Source organism: Protopterus annectens, chromosome 15.part0 (genome assembly GCF_019279795.1).
Source record: "Protopterus annectens isolate FY-2018-M chromosome 15.part0, PAN1.0, whole genome shotgun sequence".
Lineage (NCBI taxonomy): Eukaryota > Metazoa > Chordata > Ceratodontiformes > Protopteridae > Protopterus > Protopterus annectens.
In genome coordinates, this window is record NC_056749.1 from 709,009,185 (window position 1) to 709,016,661 (window position 7,477).

General features: G+C 41.6%; 1 pseudogene; it reads left to right on the top strand.

Moving 5' to 3' along the window:
* Nucleotides 1-210: 210 nt before the first annotated feature.
* LOC122790170 lies at nucleotides 211-354 on the top strand (annotated as a pseudogene).
* Nucleotides 355-7,477: the final 7,123 nt, after the last annotated feature.

A 7,477-nucleotide genomic window follows, 5' to 3' on the forward strand; every position in this document is an offset into this window, starting at 1 on the left:
ACAAAACTGGAAGGATCTCCTGGATTTACCAGTTCCGTATATTCTGTGTCTGTTATTCAGATTCCCTGTCTGAATAAACTTTCAACACCACTGAGAAGGTCAATTTATATTTTAATCCATGCCTCTCTAACTGCTTTCATGGTTTGTACCCCCTGCTGAGTAGTCACACCTGAATATTCATGGCCCGCAGTCAGCATTTGACGTGCTACTATCTTTGTGCAGTGGCAGTATCATAGCCAATGAGGTTTATCCGAGGCGGGATTATTATTAATTGAAAGCATTTGACGTGCTACTGTAAATTTCCTCCACAGCTGCGGCAACTGTCATGGCACTTGTTCAATCCCAAATTGTGTGACAATCACACTGGATTCACTGAACATATCTGGTACAGATTATAGCAAAAAAAAAATACTTGCTTGTTTCCCAGAGTTTATTTCACAAAATCTGACCTTTGCACAGTCTTAGTTTTAACAAAATCTATTTGGATCAGTCCAATTTTTTCTTCCAATACTCTAATCAGTCTCAGTTTTTTTTTTCTTTCAGTATTGCAACACCTTTTGCTGCAGATATTCCATCTGACCTCCAATGTTTGCATGTTATTTTATGCTGTTGAGCAGACACCATGGTCTGTTGTTGGAAATGCAAAAACTCACTGAGAGCAACCTCAGCCGGTTCTAGTCTCTTTTTGTATCTTTTCAATAATGGCAGCATGTGCCACAAACCAAATTTCACTTTCTCCAAAATTCTTACTGTTACCTAGACATTCAACAAAATAACTTTTATCAGCAACAGAGCACTACTGCAATAGGTGCCCCTTCCTACTGATTAAAATCTCCACATTTTGTCTTCTAAACTATTGTAGCTAAAATCTCCATTTGTAATAGTCATTACAACAGTATAACCTTTGCCTTCCCAGACTCAGTCACCATTACTCATGTAAATAATCAAAATCTAAAACTTTCACCTCACCACATAGAGTAAAATGGGGGGCATGCAGTCTCCTCAAGTTCACTGACACTTCTCCAGTGTTGCATTCAAATGTTAAGGATTGTTTATTGCTATATGTTAATGCAAAATGAACCTTAAGTATATGAATACTTAGGATCATATGATCATAGGAGGTTACTAGGCTAATGGCCCTGGGACAAATTTATGGTTTCCCATCCACTCATCAAGGTTGCGCTTCAAGCGGGTCAGCGTCATACATTGTTTGACGTGTATAGGAAGTCAATGCCAGAGACGGGGCAGCCTCTGGGAGACAAACATGTCTCTCCAGCAGGTTTTGTGATGTCGCATATTAGATTTAGGCCTATGGAGCGGGTAATGAGCGAAGTGTTAGACTTATGGATATGGAGCATCTCTAGTAGGGCAGGGTCTGATACTGCCTTGTAGGAGAGACACATCACCTCTGAGCAATCTGTATGATACCGAGTAGAGTGATAGTGATTTGAGCCTGTCCACATAGGACAGATGTTGGAAGCCATGGATTCTCTTTGTGAGGTATTTCTGTGTCCTGGTTTGTGAAGGTGTTTGGAAAGGTACATACCAAATGGGACATTATACTGAAATATAGGCCTAAAGAGGGAGGAGTACACAGAGGTAATAACCTTTTTTCTGGATGCAATGCCTTTACTTATGAGATGAACCAAGTAAACGGCTTTTCTGACCACAACCACTACATGATGGTTGAATGTGAGATTGTTGTCAAACTGAGTACTCAGGTCTCTCACCAGAGGTTGTGTACTTAAGGGGTTGCCATTGATGTGGTAATCAGTAGGGGCCATGTTTTTGCTGAATGGTATGATAATACATTTTTTTTGCATTTAAATTAAGGCCATGACTTTGGCACCAGTTATTTGTAGCTGTGAGACCCTCTTGCACTATGTTATCATCATTTGGGGAGTCAATGACAGCACCCAACTTACAGTCATCTGCAAACTTGATCAGCCACAGGCCCTCTGTGTTTGCCTGGACCTCTGAGAAGTAGATGCCAAACAGTAGGGGTCCCAGGACATATTCCTGGGGAACACCACTAATGACAGGTCTGCTGTCGGAGGTGATGGCACCTATTTTGACCTTGTGGGTCCAATTGGTGAGCTAGTTTGACACCCATCTGATGAGATATGGATTTATGCCAAGTTGTGTTAGCTTTTCGATGATGCCCAAGTGGGGGATTATGTCAAACACCTTGGCTAAGTCAAGGTAAGCTGTATGTACTGACTTTCCCTCATCCAGGGCCTTGGTGACAAATTCAAAGAAGTCAACTAGGTTCGATAGGTAAGATCTGCCTCTGACGAATCTGATCTGGGTGGGGTCAAGTGCTTGGAGATTGCCTATGTCCTTGTTTATGAGATCCATAATAATACACTCCATGGCTTTACAGATCAGACTTGTCAAGCTAATGGGGCCATAGTTTCCCAGGTCAGTAGTAGTACCATCTTTATGCAAGGGGATGACAATGGCAGTTCTCCACTCTGCTGGAATGAAGCCTGTAATTAGGCTGTGGTTGAAAAGGGTGTTCAATAGTGAAGCTAGTTCTTGCTGGAAATGGTGCAGAATACAGCCTGGGATACTATCAGGTCCCATGGAAGGTGTGTTCTTTGCCTTGGATAGGGCCCTTAACACTTGATCTACAGAGATGTGAGTTTGCTCTGAACCTATCAGCTAGCAGGTTGGCTAAGTCAACAGGATTAGTGTAAGTACTACTGTTAAGTACTAATTCGGAATAAACCTGGTCTTTGCCATGGAGGTTCCTGAGATAACTGAAGTAGGACTTGTGGTTTCCCTTTGTTTCAGAGGCTAGTTTCAACTCATAATTGGCTTTGGAGTTTTTCACTAGTGATCTAATTTGCTTGTTGAGGTGGAGGAGGAAGATTTTCCGATTTGGAATTTGTTCCTTTTTATCCTTGGACAACAGTTTCTTCCTTTTGTTGTAAATCCTGTTGATAGAGAATGTCCACCAGACAGATTCGTGTTTCCTTTAGGAGCAGGTTTTAGTTATGTTGGGTATGGCTGAGTCCATGCAGTTGTACAGGTGCTTGTACACTGCACTGACATACTGTTCAGCATAGCTGTCTGCATCGTCTGAGGGGGGAGGTGGTATGAAGCTACTGATACCCTCCCTTAGGAGGTTGTAGTCAGCTTTTGAGAAGTTTTTTTAGCCTGGTTATGGCTGGAGAGGGGCTGGGTGGGATAGAAACTTTGAATGAGGCAGACCAATGATCTGATCTCCCCAGGAAAGAACATACTATGGGCATGATGCAGCGGTCACCCATGTTGGTGAGGACCAAGCCCAGAATGTTATCTCCCTTTGTGGGGGATGAGACAAGCTGGTCTAGTGCGTTAGAATTGATGAAGTCAAGGAATCGTTGGGTGAGTGCATTAGTGCAGGAATAGTTCACCCAGTCTATGGTGGGGTAGTTGAAGTCATGAAGGATAAGGGTGTTAGGGGGTACCTTAATGGAGTCAAGTAGGTCCAGGTAGGAGGAATCATCGAGGGGGGTCTATAGGTGGCTGTAACTTGGATGGCTGTCTTGCCAACTATCAGTTGCACCTGATGTAATTCCAGTGCGTCATGCTGGCAAACCAGTCTGGAGGTGTGCCTGTCCTTAATCAAGATAGAGACTCCACCACCCTTAGTCTTTCCGACCTTGTTTTGGATTAAGTAAGTGTGGAATGAGCCTGTGAGGGGGATATCAGCATGTCTTACTATTGAGCCGCCAATGACCACTATGCTCGGTTTATTGTTCTGCAGCCCTGAGCCAAATTTCTGTGACTGCACAGACATCGGCATCTTCCAATGTGAGGAGAGCCTCCAGTGAGTGCATTTTCAGGTTAAGGCTCCTAACATTAAGCAGCATGACCTTCAATTTGCTTTTTGACAGATCTTTTATGTTGGAAGATTTGTCTTTGGAATAGCCTAAAAAAGGCACAATGGGGGTGGCAAGAGCCTTGGCCAAGATCCAGCACCCCAGGGGTGACAGGTGGAGGCCATCTCTGGCAAAGCATCAAGGCTTGTCAACCATGTCATCCCAGGCAGACAGATACTGGATCCCCTTGGAAGGTCACTAGAAACTAAGCCAATTGTTGAAGTCAATTATTGTTTGTTGGTATTGTGGTATCATTCTTGGTGAAGGTAGGATGCTGCTTAGGGCAAGGGTCATACCTGCCTTGACACATACTCTGAGAGCTCAATCATGTCTCTCTTCATATAGTCCAGGGAGGTGCATCTCAAGTCATTCACACCAACATGGACAATGACATAGTCATACGTGCACCTGTTGTGGAGAGACTTAAGTTTGTGCATGATGTGGCGGATTCTGGCACCTGACAGACAACTGACCATGACCTTCTCCTTGTTGAACCTGTGAGGGGAACATCAGCATGTCTCACTATTGAGTCGCCAATGACTACTATGCTTGGTTTATTGTTATGTCTTATGAGGTGTGTTGGTTTATTGCTATGCCTAATGGGCTGTGTTTGTGAGACACTGGTGTGTTGTCTACTGTCTGTGATGTGATTGGTGCTGTCTGTGGAATGTTTGTGAGTGTGTTTTGGGGGTCTCTGTTGTTTAGGTAGGTTTTTACTGAGGACCCCTGCATAGGTGTGTGTGTGTGTTGTGCTTGGTTCTGTGATGTGGGTAGTGTGGTGCTTGTGCTGGCAGTCAACTCTTTGTCAGGAGTACTGACTGTGGCATGAGAGAGCATGGTTTCCAGCTTACTGATGTAGCTGCATTTCTCGAAAGTAGAAGAATTATGTGCTAGGAGGAGAGGACTGTCTGTGAACATGAGGCAGTTGCTACACCATCTCAGTATGCCCATGTCGACCAGGCTGGCAGGAGAAACTGATGGGAATTATGCAGACATAGTGTTCTGAATACTTGGCAGACTTATGGAGATAAAGATTTGATAAGGGTTTGTCTGCAAGCATGTAGACCACAAAAACCCTAAATGTAAAATAACTGGCCTGAGACACAAGTGCTAAAGCCAAAACTGAGATGTATGAACAGCAGACAAATTTAATCAGGCTGCTAACAAGCAGTAATAAATGCAGAATAAGAGCACCTGAACACTTAAGAGCACACAGAACAACAAAATAAGGTAATAAAGTAGGCAGAACACATTTACAGTAAGAGCAGCAGAATAAAGTATATATTTTTTTGTTGTTAAATAGAGAAGGAAGAAACAGAGCAAGATTAAGAGACTACAGGGGTTGCCCTTCCCAAATGCTCTCTCTGTACACAGTAAATAGAGCTGATGAGATGGGACTGGTAGGAATGCCTGAAATCAAGCAAGGGGGCAGTCCTTCCCAAATAATCTCACTGTACTCAGTTGAGCGAGCAAATGAGATGGGTCCAGGAGGAGTGACCAAACACAAATTTACAGCAGGGGAGGGCAATTCCAAAACCACCAAGTTTAAGACTACAACAACACTACAGAGGGAGGGTGGGAAACAAACTGCAGAGAGAGAGAGAGAGAGAGACCATGATATTCAATTAATATTCAGTGAAACAAATAAAATGCAGTACAGTTTTGTTAAATAGCACTGAAACAAGGCAAGTGCAAAAACAAAAAAAGTAAACTTAAATCAGCTTGTATGTCCAGATGATTGCAGATCGATCACAGCCAGCCAAACAGCTCTGATATTGAGCGCAAATAAACAATGCAGTTTAAGTGCATGTAAATAACGGAATGAAATATCAAGTGCTACAATAAATATTATCTTTTTAATTCACTTAGTATCTAGAGTAATTGATTCATAGATATTCCAAGTCCACTGAGTTTCATCGCCATTCATGCTTCGCCAGTCTATATAATGTTTTCTAGTACTATGTGCTACATTGTTCTTGGTTTTGGCACTGAATGCCAGATATAAAACTGACATTTCAAAAATAATTAACATAATTCATTAACAAATGCATAGGGGTGAAATTCCTGGCTTATAAGTGCCTACGGGCCAAGAGCCTAGTATCATCCTATGAACCTATAGCAAAGTACCTACAGAACTAAAGTATGTCTTTCTTGAAACACCTTTGGTAAGTAACTTATGTGGGGAAAAAAAAAAACATAAATAAAACACTGATATGAGTTACTGTTTACAGCTACCTAAAAGGTTATCCAGTATTACATGCAGTATTTGCAAATTATTTTGTGCAAACAAGTGTGTCCATTCATTCCACTCTGTGCAACTCCTGCTAGGGGGATCCTTTGTGCATCCTTAGAAATGCACTTCTGCCATTACAATACTTCATGTAACTCTCACTTTCACTTAACTAGGATGCTTTGTAACACACATTCAAATGGTTGTGCATACACATATATATACACAGCAGTAACATTCTGTGCTCTACACAGTAACCCTAAAACTAAAACAGGGCCCCAACATGCTCTGTGATATTTAAGAATATAGAGCAGAACATGCAGCAACAGTAGCTTGCATTTATTGCACATGGAACAGGGAAACATATTTTTCAAGTGGAGCCATGAAATTTAGCTTTAAGAAGATGGGGACGCAAAATGCAACATTTTGAAATTATTGTGGAAAACACCATCTGCGGCTATAGTATTCAACATAAGAAAAGATGGGACACACATTGTTAGCAACGTAGCAATATTCTCTTGTGTTCTTGCTTGCAACAGGCAGTAAAAGCTGCATCCTTTTATCTTTTCATATTAATGTACGCAGGAAGGAAAAGATATTTGGAGTGGAGGTATGACACTTTGCTTTGCACTCTTTGATGACGGGAAATCACTATATGACACTTTAAAATTACTATGAAAATGAACATTTTGCACTACTCGGCTGAATGCAAAAAGATTAGAGAGAGTCAACAACACAGTGTTTTCTATTCTGTGATCCCTTTAACTGTGAGAGTAGCGGTAGTTTGTGCAACACATATTATACCATGACCCCCCCATTAATATTCCAAAACGTGCACGCTGATTGGCCAGCGTGCACGTTGTAAATCGACTTATACTAATGGAAAAAGGACCGGTCGCCCGGACTTTTTCCATTAATATAAGTCTCTTTTAAAACACTGTCTCGCTATGTTAAAAGAGTTTAACATAGCGACACAGGTTTAAAAAAAGCAACAGAGATCTTCGTTACATTTTTTAAAGCTGTCTCGCTATGTTAAACTCCTTTAACATAGCGACACAGTGTGTAAAAAGCAACGGAGATCTTGCTTTTTCCGTTGCTTTTATTTTTAAACCTGTCTCGCTATGTTAAATGGGTTTAACATAGCGAGACAGCTTTAAAATAAGCAATGGAGCCATTGCTTATTTTAAAGCTGTCTCGCTATGTTAAAACCATTTAACATAGCGAGACAGGTTTAAAAAAAAAAGCAACGGAGAAAGCAAGATCTCCGTTGCTTTTTACTGTTTCGCTATGTTAAATGGGTTTAACATAGTGAGACAGCTTTAAAATAAGCAACGGACGGACTCCGTTGCTTATTTTAAAGCTGTCTCGCTATGTTAAA